Genomic DNA, 20,170 nt, shown 5'->3' on the forward strand with positions numbered 1-20,170 from the left:
ACAGTTTTAGCAGCTGAATACTTTTCCAAACATAATATTCCATATAGTTTCTGCGAATCAATGAGATAAAAAATTGAATCTCTTCTGACTGAACTGGAAAAGGAGCTCAAATATCTGGTATATACAAAAAAAGGACATTGCTCTGAATTAATTATGCAAAGGACATAAGGAGAAGAGAAAAACAATATTTACAAGTTAACAGAGTCTGATTAGGAGACAAAGGTGATTAACCGGTTGGGAAAGCAGAGCACAAAGAAAGAGGTTACAAATAAACACAGAGGAACGGGATTGCCTCGGGAGCACTGTGAATGGGTGCAATTCAATAAACCTAAGTTCCCTGTGGCAAGGCAGAAAGGAAAAACCAATGTTATCCTACAGTCAACCTTCCCTTTTGCTTGATCTGCAAAAGACCTGGCGGGGTCAGTAGTTACTTGAGGTTCGAGTCCACCCATTTTAAAAAGAAAACACTGTGGAGTGTTATATTTGCTCTTATATACATGGATATTATTTTTAGTTTTTCTTATTTTTATCTCATATCCTCTAAAATAGAAGTAAGAAGGTATCTATTTTTGCTTATAGTGATCCGTAGAAATAGCTGAGTCTGATGAAGAATTGGTCAAAGTGCATGGGACAATGTTAACAGTATAGTTATGGCTATTTAGGCTGAGAATCTGACATTTAAAGATGCTCCTGTCAGAACCGTTTTGTCAGTTCATACCTAGTGATTAGGTCTCATGAGATCTGGCATACACCATTCAAATGCACGAGCAGCATAAAGAGCTGTAAAAAGTTTTGTATTGATTGACCAAGGAGGGTGCAATGGTGGTAATAAAGGAATATTGTTATCACCACTGATATTCTTCTGACACGGATGAACTCATTTAATCCTCACACTGACCTTAAGAGCAAACTAGAATCTCCATTTTAGAGATGATGTATCACAGTCTCAGTAAAGTGAACTAATGTTTCAACCAAGAAACTCTGAATTCAAAACCACTTCAAATTTGGAAACTCTTGCTCTGTCAAACTCCAAACCGAAAAGGAATATTTATTAATTCTTTCCTGTAACAAAAATTATCCACTGCCATTTTGTATGTAAGGTAAATAATAAACGAGCTTATACTGGGCCACAATTCCCAATGTATGAAAATAATAAAAAGGCAAGTTTATGTGTGATCTAAATTTCTAAATTTACTGAGATGCATAGTACTAAAACTATGCTTATAATGATTTCTTTAACTCACATTCATCCTAATTCTCAGAAACTAGATATCCTTGAGTAATACTTGAAAAATCAAGTGCTATCATATTAAAAAGACACAGTAGAGTAAATTTAGATAAGTTTGTTAGAAGCCTGTATAAAAACCTTCTAGTTGCAAAATTGTGTCCTATAAATCAGCGTAATTATACATGTACATGTGCCCATATATGTTTGTATAAATATTTTTAAATAATCATAAATTAACTTGCAGAACTAAGATATGTGTGTGTATAATATCAGTTAAAGTTGATTGAAAGAAACGTGTAACATGTAATTCTTTCAAAATGGACATGAGTTGGATTTGATTATGATGTATATAATGAAAGTTATATGCATCACCCTGCCCTGCTGAGAAAACCAACACTCCACCCACATCCAACTTCATGCATGCATCCTTCATCTCCCTCAGAGAGATACTGCAGCTGAGTGCACCTAAGTAGGTCCCGTCTCTAAGCCAGGTTTCTAATTCTGGTTGGATGGGGGTCGACCAAATTTCTGTCCAGGAAAGGTCCAGTGGTCCACCAACACGCACCTCCTACAGCTAAGATGCCATACTGCTGAGTCATCCAAGTTCTACAGCTCTTGGAGCGCGTTTCTACATACGCAGCCAATCACCATCGCTAAGTAACACAATACAACAGTCTACTAGGAGCAAAGGATCTCTGAGCGTAGAACTAGGAGTAAGACCTGGGCATGAGTGTGACCCAAAACAAGCAGAGAGAGAGAGAAAGAGAGAGAGAGAGAGAGAGAGAGAGAGAGAGAGAGAGAGAGAGAGAGAGTCTGACATTGAGGGTAAGCTATTTACTTTAAAGAAGAAAATGGTCATTTAGCTCTAGCCAATAAGAGCAACCACTGTATATGTTCTTCCTTGTCAACTTCTTTTTATTCTTTTTATTTCAGTGTAAGTTGAGTTGTGCTTAGTAATTCCTCTCTTAATGTTTTTGATATTGAGCTATGTTTCTATAGCTGTTTCCATTTTGTAGCAAAGATAAAAATTTATCTGTACTGAGATAGTACAGCTAGTAGGACATGCCACCAAGTTGCATATGGTCCATAGAGTTTAAACAGAAATGATCCCTGAGCACAGAGCCAAGAGTAAGCCCTGAACATAGCATGGTATGCCCTCCCCTGCCCCCTCCCCGCCCTAAGCAAACTATTTTATTACCTTTGTATTTACCTAGGGCTGGAGCAATAGCACAGTGGTGGGGCATTTGCCTTGTGCACAGCCAGCCCGGTCGAGCTGGTTTCGATTCCTCCACCCCTCTTGGAGAGCCCTGCAAGCTACCGAGAGTATTCAATATGCCAAACACAGTAACAAGAATTCTCACAATGGAGACGTTACTGGGCCCGCTCGAGCAAAACGATGAACAACGGGAGGACAGTGTTTGACAGTTTGTATTTAAGTTGTCTCAGTGATGTGAATCTAAGTTTGTTATGGCAAGAATCATCACCTTAGTTACTGATTATTCACAATCCAAAAAATTTGGCATAATTTCAAATAATCGCTATCTATACTTCATCAGGACTTTTTAAAAAAAATTTTATTAGTGAGACATCATGAGGTACGGTTGTAGACTTACAAATTTTTGGGCTTGGGTTTCAATTATACAATGATCAAATACCCATCCCTCCACCAGTGCCTATTTCCCACCACCATAGATCCCAGTATCCCTCACACCCCCCAGCCCCCCCAGACCCCCCTCGCCTCTGTGGCAGGGCATTCCCTTTTGTTCTTTCTCTCTTATTGGGTGTTGTTTTCTTTTATCCTTTCAACAGAAGATAAATGTATAATGGGGAACATCTGGCCTGCAGGTCATATAAGGCTTTTGATATGTGAACTGCCCCTAGTACATGATAAGACAGACACATATGCTTCTTTTATGTTGGGGGAGAGGCACACCTCTCAGTGCTCAGGGCTTACTCCTGGCTCTGTGTTCACAGGTTACTCCTGGAATTACTCGGAGGACCAAATGGGGTTTGGAGACTGAACCTGCATAGACCTTGTACACAACAAGCACTTTGACCACTAAACTATCATTCTGGCCCCATATGTGCTTTTTAGCCACCTGACATATTTGACTATATTGTTCAACCTGCAAATGATGTTATAACTTTTCAAATAACTTTCAAATGAATCTTGGCAGAAGAACGTTTCTTTTACCCCTGAAAAAAAATCTAAATTTTGAGTCAAATTTGAAAATGGAAATGATAAAACAGTAAAGAATACAAAAAAACATCTAAAATGGAAAGGTGCTAACTTAAACTCTTTGATCTGAGGCAGCCTGAAATATTTTTGTCAAGCTAATATTTCTCCTACTGGCTATGTACAAGCTGTTTGTTCACTTCTGGCCATTTTAAGTGCTGTGATATTGTCTTGTCTCAGCTTTGAGAACAGGTATTTTTTTTGACATTTTGAGGTAACATCTCAAACAAAATCATTTTTCTTAAATAGGGCTCTTGATCCTCAAAATGAAAATAAAGCAAGTGCATTTTTAAGAAGTAGAAAAGTAGAATATGAATAATTGCTCTTTGTGCATGAACTTATTTTCTTGGGGAATTTTGTTCGTTGTGTATCAATCATCTAGATTGCCTTTCATCCCTCCGACTGTTTCCTCTCACCCTCTGCAAAATGCAGTGTTGGTTAAAACAATTTGGTTTTGGAAAAAGTAAATGCTAACTATAAAAAAGTCCTAATTCTCAAAACGATCTTGTCACTTACTAAACATTGTCTTTTCCTGGAAATTTCAGAATTCATGCCACCTCCCGTTTTCATTTGAACTCAATACCTTTCCATTTTCAGATGAAAAGAAAAAGCAATCAAAACAGAGAAGGGAAAGAATGATAATAGAAACAAATGACTTATAGAAGCAACAAGTTGGCTCAACTAAGTTGAGCATCCTTTAAATGTTAGACGAATATTTGCCATCTTGTATTGCTAAACTTTTTCTTTTCAGTTTGTTTTTATGAGGCGGATCATATTTGGCAATGCTCAAGGTTTACTCATGGCTCAAAGATAACCACGGGAAGGGTTGGGGGGGTCACAGGGGGTGCTGGACCTGGAACATCCATCCAGTCCAGCATTTTATATTCTATGCATAAATTTCTAAACAAGAATAAATTGCAGATGAAGACAATGCTCTTCCCTCTACCATCTCTTGCATTCCAGTGTCTTAATTAAACAGAGCTCTTGAACTTTCAGATTATGCAGTGCTAACTCTGGATTTCCCTGCTTCTTTGCTACTTCCTTTTGGTCTTTGCCTCTGCTGGAATGCTCATATCACATATTTATCTTACTGACTTTTATTGATTTTTCAAAGTCAGCTCAGGTACCCTATCCTTCATAAATCCAATCTTACACAACTCTCACGGAAGTCGTGTTAGCAGCTGGAGGGTAGCTGGAGCACCACCCAGTCTCTGTCCCCTAATAAACCTTTCGTTATCTGAACTCCTGGACTGGAGTGATAGCACAGCGGTAGGGCATTTGCCTTACTCACAGCCAACCCAGCCAAGCCGTGTTCGATTCCTCTGCCCCTCTTGGAGAGCCCGGCAAGCTACCAAGAGTATTTCGCCCGCATGGCAAAGCTTGGCAAGCTATCCATGACGTATTTGATATGCCAAACACAGTAACAAGAAGTCTCAAAATGGAGACATTACTGGACCTGTTCAAGCAAATCGATGAACAATGCGAGAATAGTGACAGTGACAGATCCAAACTCGTGACCCCCGCTTGATGATACACTTGTTGAAAATTCTGGACTCCTCCATCACCCCAAATTTGACGCAAAGGGCTCAGCAACTATTTGCCAGTGAATGAACAGAAATGGCTTTAGAGAACACTAAGTGATTTGGCAAATGGAAGTTACTTCATGTTTACAAAATTATGTAGTGGTCCGCAAGGTAGGTATCATTGATACGATTTTATAAATGTATCCAAAGAGATCAAATTTGCTTGTCACTATCATTTATTTTTCCTTTATTCTTCACAAATCTCTACCGTCTTTCCTTTGGTTTATTTCTTCTTAAGTTTGAAAAAAAGCACTTTCTTTATTAAGTTATGATTGACACAAAAACTTGTGCATAATTTCCTGCATGCAACTTGATGAATTTGAGGATCAGTAGATGAGCATGAAATATTCACCATAATCAGTGTCAGAAAGATATTCATCATCACCTGAATTTTCCTCTTGTCTTCTCTCTCTAGTAAGAATACTTAAGATGGGAACCACCCTCTCAGCAAAAATTAAAGTACTCAGTAGAGTATTGACAACTATACATAAAATACATTGTACAGAAGATTCCTAGGTCTAATTCATCTTACAAAACTAAAAATGTTTGCCCTTTGGACAACAAATCTCGGTGTCAACCAATTCTCACACTTGGCAAAAATGCTGTGCCTTTTGATTGATGCTTTGATTCCATTTATGTTTCGGCTGATTTAGGTGTGCTTTCTACTGCTATTTGATATTTGCTTTTCTGTTTTGTTTTTGCTGTGTGGTGCCAGGGATCAAACCCAGGGCCTCGATCATACAAAGCATGTGCTGTATTGCTGAGCTAAATTCAAAGACCCTCAAGTCTTTTGTTTCCTGTTTTTATCACCTTGACAATTGTCTGGGGACTTAGTTTTTGTGTGGTTGCTTTGTTTTACTTTGGGTCTATACCTGGCAGTGCTCGGGGTTCACTCCTAGCTCTGAGTTCAGGGATCATTCCTGGCAGGATTGAGGGGGTGGGGAGAGGGGGTTATAGAACCCGGACCTGCAGCATGCAAGGCAAGAGGCCTACCTGCTCTACTATAGCTCCTGCCCTGGAGCTGTTTATTTTTATCTTAGTAATTTTTTAACAGATAGAGTGAAACTTTATATCATTTAGCCATAAAGAAGAAAGAAAACATAAAACAATCCAAAAGTATATTAAGGCCTATCACATTAAGATTATAGCACAATAAGATCACTAGAAATGACACTAATAATTAGAGTATTTTTAATTTTTTAATCCATCCAAAGTAAATAGCTTTATGGTAAAAAAGAAAAAAAATAATATTATATTATGGCTTAAAATATCTTTAATGTCCTCTGATAATATGTTTTTTTTAATTTTTATTAGTGAGACACCATGAGGTACAGTTGTAGACCTACAAATTTTTGTGCTTGGGTTTCAATTATACAATGATCAAATACCCATCCCTCCACCAGTGCTCATTTCCCACCACCATGGATCTCTACTGGGATACTTCCCTCCCACCCCCATCCCCCCCACCCACCCCACCTGTGAAGTCATTGGTGGTGGCCTTCTTCAGTTTATCTCTGTCTGGAAAAGTCACCATTCCTTCCTCACAACTGAAAGAGAATTATTCAGGGTAGAGTCTTCTTGGCTGGCAGTTTTCACAAATTGAGAATCTTGAAGATGCCAGCCCATTCTCCTGGCCTTTACAGTTTCTGCTGAGTCTGATAAAAGCATTACAGGAGTTATCTTTATAAATGACCATTTTCCTCTCTGCTACCTTTACTAGGGCTGGAGCAATAGCACAGCAGTTAGGGTGTTTGCCTTGCATGCGGCCAACCAGGCCAACCCAAGCTTGATTTTTCCTCCCCTCTCAGAGAGCCCAGCAAGCTATGAGAGTATCTTGCCCGCACGGCAAAGACTGGCAAGTTACCCGTGACATATTTGATATGCCAAGAACAGTAACAACAAGTCTCACAATGATGAACAATGGGAGGACAGTACTACCTTTACTATTCCTTTGTCTTAGGTTCTTTACTGCCTCAGGAATACCATGTCTCCTGTTCTAGGTTTCATTACAGTTAGATAACCAGGTATACTTGGAACTTCATGACCATGTATATTCAATTTTTGCTCCAAGTTTGAATGTTATGAGCAACAGGAATTTGAATAGGCTCTTGTTCCCTTCTCCTTTTCACCATATTCTGGGATCACGATCACGATCACGATCACGACCATCCTGTTATTTGTCAATTGCCTCGAGCAGGCTCCAGTAACGTCTCCTTCGTCCTAGCCCTGAGATTTTTTTTTAAAAAGTGCCATATTCAAGGTTTTTTCAGAGTTAGGAGAATGAGACCCTTCATTGTTACTGGTGTTTGGCATATTGGGTATGCCACGGGGAGTTTGCCAGACTTTGCCGTGTGGGCAAGTTACATTCGGTAGCCTGCCAGTTTGTCCCAAGTAGGAATGAGATAATAAAATGTCATAATAAGACGTCATGCGCGGCCAGGAGCTGGGTTTCATAGTCTCTGAGTCTTGGCCGTTGATGGGATTACACGGCGGCAGGGGGCCAGTTGGTGGGTGTGACCCCCGCCTACTGGAAATTGGAGGACCTGGGTGGAGAATGCTCAGCTCCGATCCAAGTAGGCTTGGAGATCTCAGCCCCGGGACCTGCATGCCTTTGTTCCTCTGCCGGTACCTTCATGTGCGCAGAGAGTGGTCTCAGCATGATGGTGGCTGGTTCTGGAGGTCTTCGGCTGCCGGAGCCCTGGCCGGGGTGGGGAGGGAAACTCAACCCGCTCCCCTCCAAGGGGCCCCGTCGAGGACAGCCAGGCGTGGGGGCAGGAGACTCTGAGCTGTTCTCTTCCGGGAGCTGGGTTTTATAGTCTCTGAGTCTTGGCCGTTGATGGGATTACACGGCGCCAGGGGGCCAGTTGGTGGGTGTGACCCCCGCCTACTGGAATTTGGAGAATCTGGGTAGAGGATACTCAGACCCAATCTGAGTAGGCTTGGAGATCTCAGCCCCGGGACCCGCATGCCTTTGTTCCTCTGCTGGTACCTTCATGTGCGCGAAGAGTTGTCTGGGATGACTGTTTTTTTAAAACCTTCAGTTTTATTTATTTATTTATTTTTTATTATGCCTCTAGGAGAGCCCGGCAAGCTACCAAGAGTATCCTGCCCTCACGGGCAGAGCCTGGCAAGCTCCCTGTGGCGTATTTGATATGCCGAAAACAGCAACGCCAACAGTTCCCTTGAAAGAGCCTCCAATTGTTGGGAAAAGATGAGTAAGAAGAGGCTGTTAAAATCTCAGCGCTGGGAGGAATAGAGATGTTATTGGCGCTTACGCAAGTAAATTGATGAACAATGGGATGACAGTGATTCAGTGATTATTTATATATTCATACTGAATCACCATGAGATACAGATACGAAGCTTTTATGATGGAGTTTCAGTCATACAATGATCGAACATCCATCCCTTCATCAGTGCACATTATCCATCACCTATGTCCCCAGTATCCCTCTCACCACCCCCACCCCATCCTGCCCCCTGCCTGCCCTGCCTGTGTGGCAGGCACCTTCCTTCTCTCTCCTCCCTCCACTTTTGGCATCATGGTTTGCAATGAAGATACTGAGAGGCCATCATGTCTGGTTCTTAGTCTACTTTCAGCACATATCTTTCATTCTGAATGATCCCTCGAACCATCATTGACTTAGTGGTCACTTCTCCATCCCAACTGCCTTCTCCCCCAGCACATGAGGCCAACTTCAAAACCTGGAGCAATCCTCCTGGCCCTTGTCTCTGTGAGAAGCAGGAGGTTCCTCAGTTTGATCATAGAAAAGGGGAATATGAGAAGTAGATCCATCAGTGAAATCATAGGAAAAGGGGAATGTGAGAAGCAGCTAGCTCAGCTCTTCTCAATCTGGTCGTAAAAGTTGTAGGGAGCAGCTTTGGCCAAGAGGGATAAATGATTGAACTGAGTTAACTAGTTTACAGTCACAGACACACAGAGAAGCTCCTGTAGGAGCTTAAGGCCAGGAAAGGAGTTTCCAAGAAGACCATCACCATTCCCAACCCACCTGGTAACCGCCTTAGCAACAGACTTTTATCTAGGTAGAAGCCCACATGGGGCCAGGTTGGAGGAACCCTATAAAGGCCACCTTGAACAAAGGAAGGGCGCGCATTTGCTGCCCAAACCCATGTGCTGCTCACAACTCCCCTCTTGAGATGTATACTTTCATGCTTTCCTGTCTAGCTGATAAGATGCTCTCTTGATGTATGGGAACTGGGAATGTCTTCTTAGTTGGGAATGTTTGTTTTCTTGGTAATTTGTTTTTGTATGCCTTTGTTCACTTTGGACTCTTTGTAAGTTACTCTTGCCTTTGAAATTGTCTTTCTTCGAGCTCCAACCTGACTACGAAGTCAGGACACCTCAGGCCCAGCTAGCTGGTATAATAAAATCTCTATGTGCAGTTTGCATTACTGCTGGACTCTCTGTCTCTGAATATTGAGGGGTGGTCTTTGGTCCTAACAATCTCTACTGTCCTTGAGTGGATAACTGTTATCTTAATGTTGCCTTTCTTAAACGATCAAAGCATTTCTTCATTAGTTTTTCCCATTCTTTCTGAGTCATTTGTGGATTAAAATCTCAAGGTCACTAATTTGTTCCTCCAATAGGACTAAACTATGTTCATAGCTTTAGAATAATTTCTGATCATATTTATTTCATTTTCCACATCCAGAACCTCAGACAGTTTTTCTGGACAGCTTCAGTTTCTCTGTTACACTACTTAATTTTACTCCTGAGCTCCCTCAATGACTTTTGGGAGTTTAGTTCTGAGATTTTTTTCTTGGTAGCTGTCTTAAATTCTGTGAGTGGTAAATAATAATCCACCATGTATTTAGGAATGATTTCTTGAGGTTTATGTTGTCATTATTACCTGGAGGTCTCAGGTTTCTGAGTAGTATATCCCCCTGCCTGCCCATTTTGCTAATCTGTTCTGTTCTCTTTTAATTCTTGACTGATTTATTTTAAATATGGACCAACTTTGAACTGAGCTGCTTATGTTTTGGTTTTCCAGCAGGCAATGTTATGGCCTTACATGTGGGTTTATTTATTCAATCATTTGGGCCAGTATGACTGGCTGTTCTAGGTGCCAAAGGAGAATAGGAGATGAACTAGTGCCATGCTAAGGGTGAGGGAGGTGTCTAGAGAGGCCAGACCACCTGCTGTTACACCTTCTCTTTGGGGACCCAAATATGAGACTTGGAAATTTATTAGCTGTCTGTACAGTTAATAGTCCCTCAACAGATGCTGACAGTCACTGAAAGGAAGGTGACCTTCATTCTTTCAGTTTGGGCTTGTCTTGGGCCAATGATGTACGCATTTATATCCACTCTCCACTGTCCATCTTCAAAACCTAAACACTTATTTTGGCTGACAGTGCTACAAATTTCCTCTCCCCAAGATCACAGTGTTCTTGTGCTACCCTACCAGCGTTTTGTCATTACAGTGCATGGATCCTTTGAAATCTCATCAAGAGCCACCTGTGTTGGTCTCTGAGGTTCATTGGGTACTAGAGCCTTATGACTCCTCCTCTCCCCCCGTAATATAATTCTTTTAGCAGTATCTCTTTACTGAGTATTCATTAATTGTTCTCCTTGTACATGAAGCTGATAAAGTCTGTTGTTGTGGGATTATATGGCATTCATTCTATGTCTCAGTCATTTCACTTAATTTAATGTCCTGCCCGCTCATTTATGTTGTTGCAAGTGGCAAGATTTCCTCATATTTGAAGGGTCAAAATATTCATTGTATATATGTAGGATAAGATTGGTTAGTCCTTTCCACCTTGCTGCAGGGAGTTTAGGTTCACTGGGTTACTTCCATCACTGTGCTCACATTCCTCTGTGTTTACTTGTACCTTCTTTCTTTGTGCTCTGTTGACTTGTAAATATTGTCTATCTCTTTGCCTGAAGTCCTTTGCATAGTTAATTCAGAGCAATGTCCTTTTTGTATGGGCACAAGAAAACAGTTAATGCCATGCTTTTGTAACATGGGAGTTAATTGACTCCAGATAATATTACCTTGCGGGGGGCGGGGGCATCTGTTTTCTCAACTTAAGTCTCAGTTGTCCTTGCTTCCTAGCACCTCAAAAGCAGGGTCCCGATGAGAGACTGGATGGACCCAGGGAAAGTTGTGAGCTGTGTGCTACCCCGGCATCGAAATGGGCCTGACTGAAGTGCTATAATGCTTAACTATAAGTTAAGAGCATGGCCATGGACAAATGCTGTCATGATCCAAAAAGTAATAATTAGACTCAAACCCTGCTAGGGTTAGCAATGATTAATCCGGCCTGAGCATTGTTATCTGAGTCTGTGGTGAGATGTCCCCAGGAGAGCCACCCTACAAGCTCAATGCATCTCTTACAGTGTCCACACAAAATAACTAAAATTAAGAAGCAGAATTAAGATGTTAAATATGTTATTGGACTAAGGAGAGGAGAAACACCCCAGGTGGGATTTCTGCCCTTGATGAGCCTGATAGGTGGTCAGGAAGGGCTTTTGATATGTTGATTTTACTACTGGGCTGTGGTAGGGCTGGAGCGATAGCACAGTGGTAGGGCGTATACCTTGCATGCAGCCAACATGGCCGACCTGAGTTCAATTCCTCTGCCCCTCTCGGAGAGCCTGCCAAGCTACTGAGAGTATCTCGCCCGCAGGCAAGCCTGGCAAGCTCCCCGTGACGTATTCGATATGCCAGACACAGTAACAACAAAGTCTCCAATGGAGACGTTACTGGGCCCGCTCGAGCAAATCGATGAGCAACGGGAGGGCTTTTACTTTACTTACTTTACTGGGGTGTGGTGAATATCCCCAATACAGAAAGTTGGAGAGAGACGAAAGACGGAGTGCAGAGAGATGAATGGGAGAGACAAGAGGAGACAGGAATAAGAGGCAGTGTGAGACCAGAATGGGAGGCTCAGTGAGACTGGAATAGGTGCGTGGGGAGAATGGAATAAATGGCAACTGATCATCAACCAGCCTGACACTCGTTTCCTCCTTTGTCCACCCCATGGCCTGGGCCAACCCAGGTGGGGGAGCGGCCCGAGTCCACGGAACCTGGGCCTCGAGGGGAAGAGTCACCAGGGATTTTTCTAGCCACCGTGGAGATTATACTCATATACACAGATCAGAGATACTGCTGGTGCAATTTTGTTACTCCTGAAGAACCAAACGAGTATCACAATAACATGGATTACACCATGACTGGTTTTCCAGTATGTATAAAAGTTAATGTTTGCATTTTACTATAATCTAATAAGTTTTTCAATAGTGTTATGTCTTAGAAAAACAAAGTACAAACCTTAGGTTAAACAAACTTTATTGCTACAAAATAATAGCTTTCCTTTGAGCTTTCAGCAAATCGTAAGTTTTATGGTGATGGTGAGTTTTTTTAAATTATTTATTTATTTTTAAAACACAGTGTCTGTGAAGATCCATAAAAGGAAGCAGAAAACAATTTACAAAATCGTGCCTGTGACTCACGTCTTCCTATCTACTGAGGGGCCCTTGGTCGATTCCTGCTATGGCTACTGCAAATGATAATGCAGTGAATATGAAATGTGGGCATTGAAAGAAATTTATTTTATTAAAGCATCATGATTTGCAAAGTTAGTCATAGATTTAGACAAGTAGTGTTTCAGCAGCAATCCTACCAGCAGTGTCAACTTCCTTCCACTAATCTTGCCAGGTTCCCTCTCCACCCTCCCCAACCACTGCCCCATTATGACAGGAACCTTCTAAAGTTTGGTTGTTAAGGTTCAAATCTGATGATTTCCATGTATTGGATCCCTTGGCTTGAATCACTGTATCACTGTATCACTGTCTTGCTGTTGTTCATCAATTTATTTGAGCGGGCACCAGTAACATCTCCATTCATCCCAGCCCTGAGATTTTATCAGCCTCTTCTTACTCGTCTTTCCAAACGCTGCCATATTGGAGGCTTTTTCAGGGTCAGGGGAATGAGACCCGTTATTGTTACTGTTCTTGGCATATCGAATATGCCACGGGTAGCTTGCCAGGCTCTTCCCGTGGCTTGGATATTTGGCTCTATCATTCTTTAACACCCCTGATGTACCTTGAATTACCATAATCCTTTCCCCATCTTGCTTCTCATCTGATGCATATTTTTTGAGGTCTTAGTTTTAATTTCGTTGGATACCTGCCCAGAAGTAGACATTTCAGATCATATAATATTTTCACTTAAGTTTTTGTGGTAATGCCATACTGCTTTGCATAATAGCTACACAAATTTCTCTCCCAGCAATAGTGTATAAAGATTGGCCTTTGTCCAATCTTTGCCTATGATTTATCTTGTGTTTTTTTGTTTGTTTGTCTTGTTTTGTTTTTGGGCCACACCTGTCAGTAATCAGGGCTTACTTCTAGGTCTGTGCTCAGAGATCACTTCTCATAGGGCTCGGGTATCATATGGGGTTGCTGAGCATTGAACCTGGTCTGGGCACATGCAAAGCAGGTACCTTCCCTGCTGTACTATCTCTCTGGACCAATATTTTGTCTTCATACATGGCAAAGACTGGTAAACTACCCGTGGCGTATTCTGTATGCTAAACACAGTAACAAATGTCACAATGGAGATGTTACTGGGTCCGCTCGAGCAAATCTATGAACAACAGGAGGACAGTGACAATGACAGTGACATCGTGTATATATATCCTGTTGTGTATTAGATGATACATTACTCTGATACATTCTCATTTCCTTTTTTTTTTTATATATCTATTGGTCATTTGTGTGTCATTTTGAGAAATGTCCTCAGGTATTTCGAGCATTTTTAACTGGATAATTTTGGGTTTTCTTTTGATACTGAGTTGAAGGCATTTTGATAAATTTTTAATTTTAACCCTTTATCAAATGCATTGTTTGCAAATATTTCCCCCTATTCTCTGGGTTGACTTTTTCTCTCAGTAATCATTCTCTTTGTTGAAGAGAGTCTTCTTAATTTACTGTAGTCTCACCTATAGTTATATACATTGATTGTTTTCGCTGTTGATGTTATATCTAAGAAATCAACGGAAGACATTTTTCTCATGCTTTGTTCTAAGATTTTTGTAGTTGCAGGGTTTAGGAGTATCTGTGGACTTGTCATATATACTCTTCATTGTTTGAAGTTCTTTGGATGTCCCCTTTGTAAGAATCTTTTCATTAGCCATGCTAAATCTTGTCAACTGCAGTTTTTCATTTTTGCATCTAGTAAACTGATCTCATTTATATATTTACATATCTTATATAAATATATATTTATATATAATATATTACATATTATATATTATAAATCACTGTCACTGTCATTGTTCTCCCATTGTTCATTGGTTTGCTCGAGCGGCCCCAGTAATGTCTGCATTGTGACACTTGTTACTGTGTTTGGCATATTGAATACGTCACGGGGAGCTTGCCAAGCTTTGCTGTGTGGGCAAGATATTCTCGGTAGCTTGCCAGGCTCTCCGAGAAGGGCAGAGGAATCAAACTTGGGTCGGGCATGTTGGCAGCATGCAAGGCAAATGCCCTACTCACTGTGCTATTGCTCCAGCCCATATATATATATATATATATATATATATATATATATATACACACACATATGTATATTTAAAATATCACCTCTGAAGCCATCTTGAGTTCATTTTTGTTTATTTGATTGGTTGTTTTGATTCGGATGTTTTGTTTGCTAATTAAATGCCTTTAAATATATATATTCCATAAGCATAAATAATTAATATATATGTTGTTTGGGGGCCACACCTGGAGATTCTAAAGACTTACTCTGGGCTATGCAGTTGGGGATCAATTGAGGCAGGATGTAGAGGACCAAATGTGGTGCCGGGATCAAACCCAACTTGACCAGGTTTAAGCTAAGCACTCTGTCTTCTCTGTTCTTGCTCCAGCCCAATCCCTTTACTTTTGTTAATCTGTTGTCTTGTTATTTCTTCTTGGTTCAACCCATATAGCAGGTACATTTCCCATGACAGCTTCAGGACTTCTAAGTTATGCAATATATTTTTTCACAACAGTTTCTTCAGATGTTTTTTCTTCTGTAGCATCTGTTATAAAGTCCCTTGTATCATTAATTAATTAATTTTAAATATTTTTCTCTCTTTTTTGCTTTGGAGCCACATCTGGCAGTGCTCAAGACTTACTCCTGACTCTGCATTCAGGCATCAGTCCTGGCGGGCTCAGGACACCGTATAGGCTACCAAGTATTGAACGTGGGTTGGCCATATGCAAGGCAAGAAAACACCCTACTCACTGTACTATAGCTCCTTCCCAATAATATTCTATTTTATATGCCTATTATAGCTTAGGTATGTCAGAAAACTTTTAATGCTAACACGTAATCTAATCAGTGTTTCTATTGTTTTACTATTATCAATATCTCTTATTTCTACACCAATATTTAGTATATTTTTCCTTCTGCAAAACATTGGAATATTCAAGAATAGAAAGAATACTACTAATTTTGAGCTCCTAAAAAGTATATACCAAAAGTATATACCAGAAAAGTATATACCAAGAGAGATCTGTTGACATACAGAGATCTCATACATTCAGAAAACTCTAGGTATGTTTTGGTGAGACTAATGAGGATTTGGCAAACAAGTAAACTTTAGAGTAGCTAAACAAATCTCAAAAATGAATCTGCTTAATTATTACTACAGTTCTCACTGACTGTTAGTACTACTGACTTAGAGAAACCTATGGAAAATGTGACAGCAGTGAAAATGAGCTGTTGTATGTCTGTCACAGCTGTTGGGGCCATTTATTAGTTAGGTAATAAAGAGCAGGAAGTATGATGGGTATATTTTTATGGCCACTATAGATGCCTTTTTTAGTATGGTGCCACTGGGAGAGGTGAGATTGAGTGGGGTGGGGGGGGGGAGGATATACTAACCTCATCATATTTCAGTCAGTCAAAACAGGAGTTGCAAGAAGAAGTATGTGGTATGTACTGGTGTGTTTGTGGGGAGACAGTTAAAGATAAGTGTATTCAATAAAAAAAAGATAAATGCATTAAAACCAACACTTACAGAGATATTTTACTTCTCTCAGTTGTAATTTTTGGCTGTTGTCCAAAGACTACAATTAAACCGTTTAAATGGCTGAATGATATAAATCAGAATTTTTCAGTGTTAATTCGCTGAACACAAATTCAGAAGAATTAAAATATTACTTGGTATGGATCTTCTATTGTTCAATAACTTTTCAAAATACAGAGTTAAGAGTAATTATGCACGATTATTATACAGATCATTCAACACATGTGAATGTGTGTGTATCTAAAGACGTTTCAGAGTCTGGAATTTGTACATTTTCACAGTGAAACTCTTTGAACATGAGTTAACATGAGTTAACATGAGTTAACATGCGACTTGTCACAGGTGTAATTCATCACAGAAATCTATTTCTCACAGAGCCACTCCTAGAAATAAGTCTTTGTGGACTGTTTTGAGAAATAGCAGTTACTTGAACAAACTCACATCACTGGACTTCTAACTTATAGAAGGAATGTGGGATTAGAATACTGGTACATCATTCTCACAATATAGAAATTCTTTTTATAATCAGACAGATGTATCATAAAGAAACAATTTAGATGGTGGGTTCTTGAACAGAGCAGAACTCAGTCCGATAGCTAAATGTCCCTCACCCTCATTGCTGTGTGACTTTAAGTTACAATATTCAGCGCTTCAGTGTTGTCACTGAGGGTGCTAAGAATAATTCCACTGGCATTGTAGAGGGGTTTAAGGCAAAACTATGCAAATCCCATCACACCCAGTAACCACCGCATACATGTTAAACTGTTAAGATTAATAAACATTTCTCAGCATTCGTCTATAAGCACTCTGAAGAAATTCTTCACCCTTATTAGCTCTGGGTCACTGAGATTCCTTCTTGCCCCCACTCCTTTCCTCCTCCTTGCCTCTTTTCATTCCTTCCTTTCAGATTTATCTCAGTGTATACAATGAAGTGATAAGGATAAAAAGAAAGATGTTTAAGGACTCTGAAATTCAGTGGGTCTAGAGTCTGATTCTTATCTTCATAAAGCAATAGCTCCTTTTTAGATGCCTGTGTTCTGGCAGGGGGCCTAGGCAGACATTCCTAGTCAAGAGAGCATAAATCAGCCAACTTCAAAAGTTTGAACGAACATAGTAACGGTGGCATGAACAGCCTGTGGAGCTAGATATTCATGAGTTCATGGCCTCACATCGTTATGTAGTCGGTTAAATGGTATCAAAATATAGATTGCCGTGGTTTTGAGTTTCTCATTATAAAATGACAAATAAAACCCAACTAACGGGCATGTTGTGAGGAGTAGGTGGGACCGTCACTTAACGGAAATGGTCTAGTGCCATAGCAAAAGCAGCAGAACTTAGCTAATGTTAGGTTTGCTCTAAAGTTTCTCATATGAGCATTTTCATAACAATTCAGTAAGTATTTGCACATATCCAAAGGGATTGATTAAATCAAAACAGCAAAACTTCAAAACATTTCTTGACTGGTGTTTTTCATCACCCAAGAGAGAAAATCAACAAGGACACTGCTGAAATGTAGAAAGAGAGATACATAAAGAGAAAGAGGTTGAGAGAGAGAGAAATCGACAAGGTCAAACGATGGCATTTTACTCCCTAATTTTGTTTTGAAAATTCAGGTTGTCATTTGTGTCTGCTGGGAATGATGCCACGGTAACAAGTAAGAAATGACAGTCAGGGGCTTGTATTCAATGTCAATTACTCTCTAGTACAAAGGCAAAATTGTTCTTTAAAAATAACAGTACCCAGACTCATCCCAAGAGATGCCGATTTAAACTGATATGGGGTAGAACCTGGCTATCTGAAATTTTGTACACACTCCCCGGGAGATTCTAATTTGCAGCTAGAGTTGAGAGCTCATACCCTAGTTCACATACATATCTGTAAGACTCAGTAGGCGAGACAGGTTCGGAACCCTTTATGTGCTAACATTTTGCAATTGTTTGCTGGCTTGACACAGTATCTACCACTTCCTCCACTCTGCTGGGTACAGTGATTTCCTGCCAGTGACTATCATGACTCCACTGGGCACAGGATTTAGCCCTGCCATAACAAGTCTGAAAGCTCCAGCCAAAGTCTCAATCAGAATGCCACGTTGAGAAATTATGTCTGGGCTGAAAATATGATGTTTGTCTATGAATCAAGGAAGCCTATCAATAACCATAATTCTCACTGTCACTGTCACTGTCGCTGTCCTCCCGTTGTTCATCGATTTGCTCGAGCGGGCCCAGTAACATCTCCATTGGAGACTTTTTTGTTACTGTGTTTGGCATATCGAATACATCACGAGTATCTTGCCAGGCTCTGCCGTAACCATAATTCTCACAATATAGAAATTCTTTCTATAATCAGACAGATGTATCATAAAGAAATAATTTATATGGTGGGTTCTTGAACAGCGCAGAACTCAATCGGATAGCTCAATGTTCCTCACCCTCATTGCTGTGTGACTTTAAGTTACAATATTCAGTGCTTCAGTGTTATCATTGAGGTGGTGGTGAGCTCAGTGGTGCTTCAAACTCTTTGGTGCCTCAGATTTCCAGCCTGGACACAGTTACAAGTGTGGTAACCAGCACTGGTGGGTGAGCTCACAACTGCCTAAGCATATTGGAGAGAATAGTGCTGGTCACATATTAGGATATAGAAGAATCAAAATCTGTCTCTTTGGTTTAGTAAGATCAAATCGATTTTGATCAGAAAGGTTCTTGCAAATTTTTTATACAAAGGTACAGAGAACAAGTCATTTAGACATTAGGAGTCATGGGGCTCTTTGAAAACTATTGGTCACTTTGATTAGCATAAGAAAGCAGCCATGGACAATGCCTTAACAAATGAGCATGGATCTTTTCCAATAAATCTTTATTTATAAAACCAGCAGCTGCTGAATTAGGTCCCTGGGCTATAATTTGCTGACCCGTGGTTTATAGAGTGGTAATACTATGTGGTTAGGGGTTTTATAATCCTAGTATTGTTTACATATGAAATAGAGTCAGTTGGTGGTTGGAACAATAGCGATGACTGTACCAAATGTCTGATAAACAGAGGGAAACAGATTTAGCTCACTGTTCACATGGGAAATATTTGTGAATGGGTGATGCTAACATTTAAGAGATTATAGGCTGATTTAAAGCCTCTAGGCAGGCAGAGTACTTGAGACTATCTTCAGGAATGAAGTGACAGTGATGTTAGTGGAAACTGCTGAAGATGATAATTACTTTGGATCTCCAGGGAATGGTGAGAAAAATGGGTGCTGGGAAAATGATATTTTAATCCACTTACTTTTGACACTGATGTCTTAAACTTGAATCTAAGTACTATAGGACTCCAAAGTTCACGATGGTGAATCAAGCGTGGTGTGCTGAAAAGTTGTACCTAGAATTTGCACATCAAACTTATTTTGATGTGAAAAATCTGATTATACATGAATAGATTAGCCATAAAAGAACCCTGATTTCAGTATTCCAAAGGCTCAGAGCTACTGACGAAGATCTGGAAATTGTAAATGGCAAGAAGATTTGAGTTATTGTAGGTTATCCAAAGGATTAGGCTTCTGGGATCCCATTCAGTTTTTATAAACTAGTTCTTAAATGGTTTCATTTTGACATTTTTTTTTGAACCTAAAATTTGAAAGGAGAAAACTGGAAGCAGAAGTTAGGGATAGTTTTCTGATTCCATGTCTGAGATATATGTACCACAAATTCAATATAAGTGACAAGAAACAGCTACAATAGTCTCAATCTCTTATGGAATAGTCCACAATCATTGCCTTTCTGAAATCTACTTCATACAGAGCTAGTTCTTAGCAAAAACACCTTTGTTTTCATAGTTTAAATGCTTTTACACAGTGTATGGTGGAAAAATTCAGTAGAACTCTAAACCCCTGTGGAAAATAGTATTTAATACAGCATGTGATTAGTGAATAAATGTATAAATAACTATATTCTGAATAATGTACTACATTAGTTATAAATTATGACAGATACTAAAATTCTCTGGAGTGATAGCACAGCGGTAGGGCGTTCGCCTTACAAGCGGCCAACATGGCCGACCCGAGTTTGATTCCTCCGCCCCTCTCGGAGAGCCC

The sequence above is a fragment of the Sorex fumeus genome, unplaced genomic scaffold (assembly GCF_029834395.1).
Source record: "Sorex fumeus unplaced genomic scaffold, SorFum_2.1 ptg000075l, whole genome shotgun sequence".
NCBI lineage: Eukaryota > Metazoa > Chordata > Mammalia > Eulipotyphla > Soricidae > Sorex > Sorex fumeus.